General features: G+C 41.7%; 1 protein-coding gene and 1 long non-coding RNA gene across 4 annotated transcripts in view; one reads left to right on the plus strand and one right to left on the minus strand.

The window, feature by feature from the left end:
- The window catches only part of LOC138758879 (uncharacterized), a 33,380-nt gene that overhangs the window by 13,323 nt on the left and 6,906 nt on the right, over window positions 1–13,151 (plus strand). The window contains exon 1 of one of the 3 annotated variants that reach the window (XM_069928402.1): window positions 8,561–8,695. The exons of the other annotated variants lie outside the window; for them this stretch is intronic. The gene's annotated coding sequence lies outside the window, so the exon portion shown is untranslated. Of the gene's footprint in view, window positions 1–8,560; window positions 8,696–13,151 lie in introns of those variants that run through there. 3 annotated transcript variants of the gene reach the window in all.
- Window positions 6,643–8,431, minus strand: LOC138758880 (uncharacterized). Its single transcript, XR_011354520.1, has 2 exons — window positions 8,150–8,431; window positions 6,643–6,796 (listed from the first exon to the last, which is right to left on the minus strand). It is a non-coding gene; the product is annotated as an uncharacterized lncRNA (long non-coding RNA).

Genomic DNA, 13,151 nt, shown 5'->3' on the forward strand with positions numbered 1-13,151 from the left:
AAAGGCCTTTGGCCTGCTGCTATTTTCAAGATCTGAACTTTAAATTGTTTGGAATTTACAAGAACATTTCTTGTTCCCATTACAAACTTTCTATTTCAGTATATAGGGCCAGAATTTTCTGTTTCAGTACATAGGGTGGCACGGTTAGTGCAACGCGTTTACAGCGCTAGCAATTGGGACCGTAAGGAGTTTGTATGTTCTCTCCATGTCTGTGTGGGGTGGCTCTGGTTTCCTCCCACTGTCCGAAATGTACCGGCACAGACACATGGGCTGAAATGGCTTGTTGAGTGCTATATGTATATCTAAATTTTTCCCCTTTCACTCTTAACCCATGTCCTCTGGTTTGTATCTCCCCTACCCTCAGGGGATAAAGCCTATCTACATTTACTCTGTCTAATCCCCTCATAATTTTAAATACCTCTATCAAATCTCCCCTCATTCTTCGCTCCAGAGAATAAAGTCCTAACCTGTTTAATCTTTCCCTGTCACTCAGTTCCTGAAGTCCGGGAAACATCCAAGTAGATCTTCTCTGCATTCTTTAAATCTTATTGATATCTATCCAGTAGATAGGTGACCAAATAAAATAGGTGAGGAGAGGAGGAAGGGAGGCCTTTCAGTTTTCAATATTCACTAAATGTCATGCTTTCCAGAAATTCAACCCTCTCTTAATTTGAAGAATGGCTGTACTAAATACAGCTACACAGTGTTAAAGATTTAAGACATCAGAATTACAATGCACACTGAAAAATGATGTGAATTATGGAAACAACAATGTTTCAGTACATTCCACGCACAATGTCAAAGTATAGGTTGCAGAGTACCAAATGTTCAATGCAGCTCACAGTTTTAAAGAATGCTGTGTGTAGAGACACAAATATTCAAAAAGCACATAAAGCAATGTTAAATGTATTGCACTCTTAAATGCATGCTCTCATATCAATACAAGACAGTTTATAGACAACATGAAACAGTCCACAGTATCGAGACAGCAGTATCAATCAGATATTCACTTATTCTCCACTCTTTGAGGATTTGATATGGAGCTAATCTTGGAGAACATGTATGCACTTGGCATGGGCATTTCCTCTTCACTCATCTCACTGCTTTGCTGCAGATAGAATTGCCCCAGAGGGACGCATGCTACTTTGGATGTGTGATTTTTCACTGATACAGCCCACCCCCACCCCCCCCCCCCACCCTTCACATCTTTGCTCATGTCTACTTCCCTTTAATTCTTTTTGTCTCCCTCGTCCCTTTTCCCTCTGTCCCCTTTCATAGAGCCAAAAACAATTCCCCAGTCAATCCTCACCTTTCCTCTCTCCAGTCTTCTTCTTGTATCCAAACAACACCTTTTGGTCTGTACTTCCCTTTTCACCAGCCTTTTCATAGGTGCTTGTAACTTGAGCAGGGCTCAGGCTGAAATGTCGCTGCCAGACCTGTTGAGTTCCTCCAACGCCTCTGTGTTTTTGCAAAAATCACACCGTCTGCAAACTTTCCTGTTTCACTTGTACAGTGACCAGTGCACAAATCGAAGGATCCTTGGAGGTGGCAGCATAAGTGGATAAAAGTGGTTAAAGAAGGCTTAGGGGATAACTGACTCCATGAGCTAGGTTGTAGAATGCAAGAACTGAAAGATTATGTTGTGACTTTACAAAACATGGGTCAGCTACAAGTAGAGTATTATGCACATTTTTAGCCATAACAGCAAAGGGGGCATATTGTTGGAAACTCACCAGGATGTTGCCTGAGAAGAGGCTGAATCACCTAGACTACAAGAAACAAGGATCAGAGCAGATAGAGTAGATGTAAGGAAACATTTCCAACTGCAGCTTGTCTAAAAGTGGAGGGCATAGTTTTTGAGCAAGAACCAAGAGGTGATTTAAGGAAGGCCTTTTCATCCAAGGGCTGGTTGGTGAAGCTAAGTACAGTGAAGAAGGACCTAATGAGTTCTTGACATGCCAGGGCCTGGAAGATCCAAGTGCTGGCAAATGGGATTAGTGCAGATGGGTACAATGGTCAGCATGGTCATGGTGGGATGAAGGGCCTATTCCTGGACTGAACAAATCTATGGGCACTTACCTGACTCACTTTTACAGAGAGGACGTGTTATGAGCAGCCAGATAATAGAAGCTGAAATATCACAAGTATGGTGGTAAATTCTCTACGATATTTCTCAAATGCAAAAATGAAGTCATGAACACAGCATAGTGTTAGGATTCAACAAAGCAGATGTTATAATTTCATAAGGACAAGGTGATGATAAGCACTGAGAACAAATACCTTGTGTATTCCTAATGACAACAAAGGTGCAATGAAGGAGGTGAAATTAGATAATACCTAAAACAAAAAAACAATTAACTTTAGTTAAAAATACATTATTCTTTATACATTTCAAATGTTTCAACAAGGCCATCACTATTCTTTTAGACTCTAGATCTATCTTAGTCCATCTCTTCTTGTATTATAAAGACCATCAGAGAACAAGTCCGATGAATTTTCATTGCATTCTGTTGAAGCGTCTTCTTTATTTTTGTCTTTAAGTACTACTTCTGTACATAAGACAAGTAATTTTTTACTTGGAAGGAAAGTAGAATACTTCTAAATGGTGAGAATCTAAATGTGTTGCAGGGGAGGGAAACACTGGCGTGAGTACAGTAAACAACAAGAAAGTAAATGGTATAAATGCATGCTCCAACATTAAGCAAGATTATAGCGGATCTTCAACCTCAGCACCAAATTTCTTTCTGCAGCCATCATTTGCCAGATTCCTCTCCTATTCAAACATTTATTGATTTCTATTTTGAATGCAATAGAGCCTCTACAGCTCTTCAACAGAGAGATTCCTAATCCTCTGAGTGAATATCCAATTTCATTTCAGTCCTAAATAGCCTATCCCTTATTTTGAGATGGAGTTCCTCATCCTAGACTTCTCAGCAAGGGAAATATGTATTTTGGGTATTATTTATTATTTTAAATATATTTAACAATCAACAACTATACAAAATCAAGAAAACCCATCCTTCCACTCCATCCCCTCTGCACAAATCCAATTAAACAGAGGAAAAAACGAAGATAAAGAAAATTCCCATCGACAGTAAAACACATAGACAACATGATAGTACCACAATGTTATGATCTTTATAGAGGCCAGTACCAATAGAAGCCTTATGGTGGCACCAGTGAAGTGCCTATATGTTCTAAATAAGGCTTCCAGATTTTTAGGAAGGTGTTATATCCCTTCCTAAGACTGTATGTGATCTTTTCAAGGGAAAATGCAGCTGTTTATTTCTGAAGACCATCTATCAATGAGGAGAGGATGCCTCCTAATCTATAGTTCCATGTTAACTTTTCCCTGGATACTTTGGGTACTTTACAGTTCCATATAAATTGCCCAACATGCTTACTAAGGGGTTTAAAAAAGGTTTGGGGTTGTGGAAAAGATGCTGCAATTTCAGGAAAATATTAATCTTCACTCAGTTTAGAGTGGCAATTAGAGTGATGGGTAAATTTACCTACCCATTCAAATCTTCTTCAATTTTACTAAGTAATGGGAGATAATAAAGAATTTCAGTCAATATAATATAAAAATTCCAGATTAAAAAAAAATTATTTAAGAATGCAGTGGGAATTGTGTAGGCCCCCTGCTGGAAGAACATGCAAATGTCAAAGGTCATATTACAGAAGCAATGGTTTTTATGGTGAATTTTAAAACCCTTTAGAATGGGGCAAGGAGACTCATTCATATCCAAAAAGAACTTCCACTCATTTCCAGATTAATTTGTGCAAAATATTGTTTGAAGATTAGCAAGGGAGCAACTATACAAGCTTTAAGAGTATTTCCTGAACTACATTCAGGTAATAACTTAGTATACAAACATTCAGTTAATACTGATCAAAGTAATGTAGCATTCAGAAAGGGAAAGCATAATGCAGCTATTGAGATTTCCATTTTAAATATGGGTAGTCTGTGGCAGTCTGGACATACAGCAGTGGCAGGGCTCTTGAAAGCGATGAGGTGATGCGATAAATTTAAACATGAAATGAGTAGAAATTCTGAGTATATTCCTTCAATATTCACAGTGTCATAACATAACATCCCATTGTGGGATTTTATGGGGTATCGGGGGAGAACCAAGTACAAATTAAGTCCCCTTGATTCTTCAAATGAGAAAGTTTGCATGTCCATAAGACCTTAAGAAATAGGAGCAGAGAATTAGGCCATTCAACCCCTCATGTCTGCTCCACCATTCCATTTTATATATTTGTGTGGCCTCCGTCAGTCGCAACTGGTGGTCACTGGGCTGGAGTGGCCTCTCCAGGGCGCAGGCCAGGGCAGAGTTGATATAGAGATCTGTCCATATCTGTCCCTCTCCATGCTAATGACAGGTCCAAAGGAATGACAAAAGTCAATACAGTTTGGTGCCAGGAGTTGCCGTGCCCGTACAGCAGTCAGCCGCCTTCAGGACCCAACTCCATATTTTTCCTCAGGGTTTATCCCCAAAGCCTTTTAAAAACCAAAATGCTTTCAAAAATCGACATATATCATCTCCATTGGGTTCCTCTTATCTATTCTACAAGTGCCAATCTCAAAGAACTGGATCAGATTAGTAAAATATAATTTTTGTTGTATAATTCGATAAGATTATAATTTGTGATCAAAGAATTAATGTATGGCTTATTTCATTGAATCATTTTGATGAAAAAAATAAACAGCTAAAAGTTTAAGCCATCAAAGTTTATAATTTTCATTGCTGGGATTGTGCTTAATCAAACTGTTTATGAAGGGAATTATAAAATGTAAAACTAATGACATGAAAGAAGTTGGTGTTTGGTGCCCTCCAAAAAAAAAGCTTTAAACTGAAATAATATCAATGTCATTTTGGATAATTATCTTAGTTGTAGTTGTTTACTTACTTTGGAAAATAGGTGGTAATTTAGCTGCTCAAACACTACAATAAATAACTTTTCATGAGCTCTGTCCAGGCTGCTTAAACAGTGAAGAAGTGAAGATATTAGTTGTTAAAACTATTTGATTTTGCCTGAGTTAATTCTGGAAACTGTTTCTTATGAACACTGGCACTCCAGTTACTGCTATCCCACAAAGTGCAGAAATGTTATAGAGCTCTTGGTCCAAACTGTCGGAGGACTCAATGGTAAATAATTGCCGGTAATTTGTGTGTTCTGTAACAGGAGCCTGGAACAAATGGTGGCCACTAGCCATTGGGTTTGTAATTATGGAGAAATCTCTTGGCTGGGGAGAGTTGTGCCGCCAAAGAGAGGCAGAGGCAGCAGCTTCCCTCATGACCAGCAGGAGGCGGTGAGAGAGACTAGGATGCAGGTGGTTTCAGCCATGGACCAGCCACTGCCAATCACTAACATGGTCTGCATTCATGATTCTGGTTAGCGTACAGCATCTCCCAGCCAACCCAGCAACTGTGGACAGCAGTGGAGGATAGGGATTCGCATTAGGCTCCCGACGCACCACACTTGGTGGTACATGTACTATCAAGCCAATGTTTAAGAAAAATGTCTTTGAACTCATATTTTACTTTGTAGTCATTTAATAATTTTAGGCACGACTGGTGTAGCGGTTAGCACAATGCTGTTACAGTGCTAGTGATTGGAACTTGGGTTCGAATCCCACTCTGCCTGTAAGGAGTTGGTACGTTCTTCCTGTGTCTATGTGGGTTTTCCCTGGGGGCTCCGGTTTCTTCCTACAGTTTGGAATGTACTGGGGTGTAGGTTAATTGGGTGTAGTTGGGCAGCACGGGCTTGTGGGCCAAAATGGCCTGTTACCGTGCTGTATATCTAAATTAAAATTTAAATCTCTGGAATCATTTTATCCCATCAAGTACCATCAAAATATCAAACACAAGCTCTCTTTTGTGGAATTCTTTTTTTTTGAAGGTCCATATTTTCACACAATCTCTTCTTGGAACCCGAACATTTATTCATTCCTGATTACGATATGTACATCGCTTCTGTACTCCAATTCTGTGGCAGTTCCAGAAATATGAACCAGATGTTTCATTACTCTTTCTCCCCCCCCATAGACTCTGCCTTTCTGCTCAAATATCTCCAGCATTTTCTGCATTTTAAATTAACCATTACCTGTAGCATTTGCATATTCGTGGTCCACCCAAAATTTGACACCATATTTTAATTGTGACCCAACTGGTGCCAGGAAAGATTTAATGTTAATTTCAGAAGAAGAAAATCTACCAGTATAATTCCTGTCAAGGTTGTTTCCTCATGACTAATTTTATTCTGTAGGTAGCTCTTTCATGGGTTCACAAAGAGAGGCAGAGTAATGTTTACAGCTTGTTTGACCATTTGGCATTTTAATTGTCATTATAAAAATATTTTGACAGGAGACTCTGTAAACCAGGATGCTTATTTTTTAAATTGATAATCTTTTTATGGCAGGATACAGCCATGAGCAAAGTGTGAATCAAACAGGATGACAAGTTCTCTCTGCCGAAAGCTTGCGCAAACTTTGAGTATTTTTAAGAATGTTTTTTTCAAATGGAGAAGCATTCGAACAGCAGAAATAATAATAACATTAAAAAATCACTAATCAAGCTATGGTAAAATTATATATGTAAATGATTCAAAAATATTTTACATTTTTGCAACACTTCATTTGCCGTTGAATGCCAGTTTACTTTGTGGGTTAGCACATTTAGTCTAATAACCTGGTGACTCGTTAAGAAGCTGCTTCAAGAGAACTTGTATGTTATGTGATTGATAAGCTTTTTAAAGTGTGTATCCTCCACTGAGAGAAAGTTATACTCTTCTGCAAATACAAAAGGAACAACTGTAAATATTTGCATCAAATATATACATCTCTAATTAACAGATATGCAGCAATTCAAAATAATGGGCATATTAGATTGTACAGTTACTGTTTCTATTACCACTTATTAGCAAGAATTTGGTTCTTATACCATGAATTTGAAAATAGTTCATTCAGAATAACAAATTAATAATGGACTTGCAATGTTTCTCAGATGGCAGATTGTTTTAATAACAATTCCTATACCACGATGGTTCACACGTTTTTAGACCATGAATGTAGGAAACAACTGATCTTTTGCCAGGATTTCTGAGTTCAAGGCTATCTGGATTTATTGTGCAGCATTAAGGTGGCAGAGAAATTCACGGATCACAGGGTCCGTCCGGGAAGTGGCCACCTACATTGGAATCAGTTCTGGCTGGATGAGTTATACTTCTGCAGGATTGGGGTGAATGTCTGAGAATGGTTGAAAGTAGTTTAAGTAGAGAGGGAAGTGATACCAGATGGAAGAATACTTAAGAGACTGAGGTTTAAAAAAATGTTTTTGAATAAATGTCTGTAAACACAATGTGAAGCAAGTATTAGTGGGCATGTGAATATGACAGACGCATTAATTGAAACAAAAACTCAAAAAATAAAGGATTAAAAAATGGCAATTTTCATAAAAGGGAATCTGAAGGTTTTCTATAGACAAATGAGCAATAACTGAGTTGTGGGTTGAACAAATTTGGATAGCAGGCATAGCACATATACAAATATATTGGTCTTGAACAAAAGATACTTCCACAATGTTGGAATAGAATGTATTTGCTGTTGAAGGTTGAAGTGAAAATCAGTTTGTTTGGTTCGACTTAAAAAAGTTGAGATGTTAAGCCGGATAAAGGTGGAGTTTGCAGGAGGGCTTGCCACAATATGTCAAACTTTTTTTTTAGATAAATGGGAGGTGCTAGAAGAACTTAGAACAGTTCTACCCACAATGTCTCTGCTGACCATGTCTGCACCCAGTATCCCCAAGATAATTATATTCCTGTCTAAATGCCTCTTAAATGTTTATATCAGCTTCCATGGCATTGAATTTTAGACACCTACACTCTTTGTATTTCAACAAAACCTTGTCTCTTATAAATCTTTTAAATTCTCCCCTCATCTTCAATCTATACCTTCTGGTATTTGACATTTCCACCCTGGGAAAAATCTGACTCTCTTCCCTTTCTATCCTCTCTTTGTAACTAATACCCTCCAATGCAAGCAACATCCTGGTGAATCTATTTTGCCCCCCTTACAAAGTCTCCACACCCTTTCTTACAATCCAGCAACCAGAACCGCATGCAATATTCCAAATGTTGCCTTAACTTTTATAATTGTATTCTCCAACCGATGGAGACAAGCTTGGCAGTACTCTTTTACCACCATGTCCACTTGTGTTGCCACTTTCAGGGAGCCATGGACTTGCACCCCAAGATCTCTCTGTAAATCAGTGCTCCTAAGAATTGTGATGGTAAGAATAGGTTTGAAGGGTTCAAGATGAAACAAATCCTAGACACGTGTTAGTAGTGAACTATCATCTTTATCTACACACTGGGAATTTGTAACTGGAAACACACACACACACATCAGTTACACCCAACTCATGCGCATCCGACACCAGTTAATCAATGCTAATCACAATTCCCGATTGTGATGCGAGCATTACATTAAACAATACCTGCTACCCCCTCAACGATAAGTAAGGAGGGTACACTGATTAACACAGGAATACTAAGCTAGCTACAATTACCACAGGTGAAATGTAGTGGTCTCTCCTTGGTGTATGCCACAATAACCCCCATCCTATACCAGCATACACTTCTCAACCTGGAGTGGATCCTGAGGGAACAAGAAAGAGAGTTGCTTCACATGGTGGGCTTTATACTGCAGCTGGCTGGGGTGGGGGAGCTCAGGTGTCCTCATATGACCTATAAGAACCAATTATGTGGTAGCCTCACTGTGGGTAGATCTAATCTTGGATTGGCAAGTGAGGAAACTTCTGACCTAATTCCCTCCAGAGAAGTCGGGTAACCTTCTGTATAACATTCCACCTCTGGCAAGTCAGATCACTCCGTCAACCTGTTTGCAGTCTAGTATGACCCTCATAGCCATCTTATTATACACACAGCCAAACTGTACCATACCGACTATTGACCCACCAAGTTCCCACAGCCCGTAAAGGCTACCAGCTTCCTCATGGAGTGTTGTGTTCAGGCAACACTCAGGAGTGTTGTGGTCCTTGTCTCTTTTAATTTGTTCACTGACTCTCGTATGTGTCAAGTGAGTGATATTCCTGGATTGATTTTGAATGTAAGTGGACCACCTTTTACTGACAACACCATCCTTGGCTGCAAGCAGGTACTCCAGGGCCATCTGATTCCTCCATATGCTGAAGTGCCACAGCCGTCTCGTTGGCCAGTGTCTTCATCATGGTGGCCGATCATCTGGGTGCTCCCCAGATTATTGAGGTATATGGTTATGTCCATCCCAGATACCAGCAACTGAACCATCCCCTCTGGAGCCATGGGTAGGCCTGTCTGCCACATATTCAGTGCCTGCCATTTAGCGGTCGGAGCACCTACTTTCACTGGGTCATGTCTAGATACTGTTCCTGCTTGCACTCCCACCGGTCAGTTGAACCCGTGCTACTTGTACAGTCAATACAAACATTCCTTACCGGTTGGGGTCTCATACTGAGAGTCGGGACTTTGTATGGCCAAATTGTGCACAGGGAAAGACCAGCCCTTGAAACACCCACCCCATCGAGGGTTGCTAGGTTTGCAGTTGTTCATGGTGTGGGGGGGAGGGGATGCTGGTCGGGGACCATCACCTCCTGGCCTCCCCCAAAACAGGACACCAAAATGCGCAAAGGTGGACAGTTTTCCCCATAGTCCCTTTCTTGAGTGTTGGGAGGGATCAATGCCAATAAGAGTCCTTCAGCGGTGTAATCATGAGCCACTTGGAGAGAGATGTGGCAGGTTTCTCCTCTGCTCATCAGTGTTGCCATCACTGCTTCCAGCATCCACAGATGTGTCATCCTCTGAAAGGTCACTGTGTGTGTGTGTGTGGTGTGAGTTAGAGAGAGAGCAGGTTATTCTCGGTTTGTGTGCTACAAGCGCCCCCCCCCTCCCCCCCCCCCCCCCCCCCCCCCACCTTGTCAGTGTTGCCTCAGATTGTGATATGCTCAGCACTGGTGTCCAGAAGTGCCAGCCACTGCTAAATTTTCTCCTTTCTCTGGTGTTCATCCATGGGGATAGAGAGTATTGGGTTTCCCAGCCAGAAAAGGGCCACTGAACACTCCATTGGGAGACCTAGCCCCAGTCCTAAGTCAGTGGGGCAGAGGGTCATTACTCATGCGTCAATCCATGCTCTCTTGCAGCTCTGCTACCACTTCCAGCACAGGTTTTGTTTGACGGACATAGGCCCTTGGAGTGGTCTGGAGGGGCACAGGGCCTCAGTGGACAGGCACAGGGCCTCAGTTTGGTCTGGAGGAGCATAGGGCCTCAGTGGATGGGCACTGGGCCTTTTTGTGGACTGGGGAGGTGTAGGGCTTTGGTGGACAGGTACAAAGCCTCGGTGTGGTCTGGAGGGTGCAGGGCCTTGGTATGGTCTGGAAGGGTGTAGGGTCTCAGTGAACAGGCTAGAGCCTCGATGTCTGGAGGATGTAGGGCCTCCATGTGGTCTGGAGGGGTGCAGGGCCTCAATGGACAGGCATAGGGCCTCAATGTTGTCTGGAGGAGCACTGACGTGGGGTTGGGCCAACCCTTGCCCCTAGGGGATGGATCCCATCGCTCACTTGACTTCCCAGCACAGTGCTCCTTTCAGAGTGCACCCAGGGCATGGATGGGTACCTGTTGATCAGATCCCAAACTAGCCCTGCATGTAACAGTGCCAGGTACATGCCTTGTAGATCATACGTTCTGGACCCGAGCTCATGCCTCCCTCTCCACACACACACCAGCCCTTTCAGTGGACAAATGGTCTACCTCACACTTCCCGGCCACTGGGCTGATTAAATCAGGTAGGGAGGGGCAGTGGTGTTGAGGTGTCCCACTCGTGGGTGAACCCTGCTGGCCTCAGGAGTCACAGCCAAGGGTTCACTTATGTGACCAGAGCCTACTCTCTAATGGCTCTTCTCCCACCCACTATCGTACACCACTCTACCTGGATCTCTAGCAAGGAGGGGTAGTGTCACCTGGGCTGCTGCTACCACCCATTTCCACAGGGATACGATACCCTCAATGGCCTTGAACGGCATCTTCAGGGCATTGTTGATGGCTTGCTGACTGAGTAACCTACCCAGGATACCTGCTTCCCAATGGGATAGGCTCATCCCAGATCCAGAGCATCCACATGACCAGGGTCTTGTCCAGCTTCTGCTGGTGGAAAATCTCCAAACCAGTCAGCTCTTTGGCAGAGTACTCCTGGGTTTCCATGGGTTCACAGTGTCTTGGGCATGACCTCCCCTGACTTCCTGGCCTCCTTCTCCAACCCCATTTGAGGAGGGAAACAGAATGCCCTCATGTTGGGTGCAGGACTGTGTGGTCACTGGTCTGGCCTGCAGGGGTTCAGGAACATAGGGAGGAGGATAGTCTGGCCTGCAGGGCTTCAGGGAGTGATAGGGAAAAGAGTAGGGAAGATAAAGTAATGGCCAGGAAAAGTAAAATAGGAAAAGTAATGTTGGGAGGAGAAAGTAAAAAAATCAGATGGTGCAGAGTTTTCAGGTCAATGATAGGATTAATAAAATTACAAAGAAAAATAGTGGGCAGAAAAATAAAAAAAAAAGGTTACAGAAGTCACTAGATATTAAAAGGACAAAGAGCATAAGGGGACTTTATCTGAATGCCCGCAGTATTAGAAATAAGGTTAGTGAACTTGAGGCGCAAATCGGTACCCATGCCTATGATTTGGTAGCCATCACGGAAACATGGCTACATTGTGACTGGGAATTAAACTTTCAAGGGTATCAGATGGTGCAAAGAGATAGACAGGATGGTAAGGGAGGTGGAGTTGCATTCTTAATCAAAGATGAGCTCCAGGCAGTAGTGAGGGATGATATAAGATATAAAGAGCATAATGTTGAGTCCATTTGAGTAGAGATAAAGAATAACAAAGGGAAAAAATTATTGGTGGGTGTTATCTATCGCCCACCAAATAACAATAGTTTAGTGGCACAGGAAATAAATAGAGAGATAAGTGAGGCATGTAATAATGATATGGCAGTAGTCATGGGGGACTTTAACTTCCACATAGATTGGGAAAATCAAGTTGGTCGTGGGAGTCTGGAAGAGGACTTCATAGAATGCATCCGCGATAACTTTCTTGAGCAGCATGTTAAGGAACCAACAAGAGAAAATGCTCTCCTGGATCTAGTGTTGTGCAATAAGATAGGTAGAGTAAATGATGTAATAGTCAGAGACCATCTGGGAAATAGCGATCATAGTATGATTGAATTTCTCATTCAGATGGAAGGGGAAATAGTTAGATCTAAAACTAATATATTATGCTTAAACAAGGGTGACTACCATAGGATGAGGGAGAAATTGGGCAGAGTGGACTGGGAGCACAGGCTAATTGATGAAACAGTTGAGGAACAGTGGAAGATTTTCAAAGAAATATTTTGTAATGCTCAACAAAAATATATTCTGGTCAGAAAAAAGGGCAGCAAGGGAGGGAAAAATCAACCGTGGTTAACAAAGGAAATAAAGGAGAGTATAAAATTGAAGGCGCAGGTGTATAAAGCTGCAAAGAGCAGTGGGAAACTGGAAGATTGGGAAAACTTTAAGAGACAACAAGAGGTTACAAAGCGGATAATAAGAAATGGGAAAAAGGATTATGAAAGTCAATTGGCACAAAATATAAAAACAGAAAGCAAAAAATTTTATAAATATATAAAACGGAAGAGGGTGGCCAGAGTTAACATAGGACCCTTGGAGGATGAAAAAGGAAAACTGGTAGCAAAAAATGAGGAAATGGCCGAGGCATTAAACAAATATTTTGTGTCAGTCTTCACGGTGGAAGACATGTCCAGCATGCCCAAGTGCGGAGTTAAGGATCCAAATGTTGGGGAGGGCCTTGATAAAATAGTTGTTACAAAGAAAGTAGTGATTGAGAAACTAATGGGACTAAAGCCAGACAAATCACCTGGTCCTGATGATATGCATCCAAGGGTTCTGAAGGAAATGGCAGAAGTTATAGTTAATTCATTGGTGGACATATACCAAAATTCCTTGGATTCTGGGCAGGTCCCGGCAGACTGGAAGACAGCAAATGTCACATCACTTTTTAAGAAGGGATGTAGGCAGAAGACTGGAAATTATCAGCCAAT

Source organism: Narcine bancroftii, chromosome 3 (assembly GCF_036971445.1).
Source record: "Narcine bancroftii isolate sNarBan1 chromosome 3, sNarBan1.hap1, whole genome shotgun sequence".
NCBI lineage: Eukaryota > Metazoa > Chordata > Chondrichthyes > Torpediniformes > Narcinidae > Narcine > Narcine bancroftii.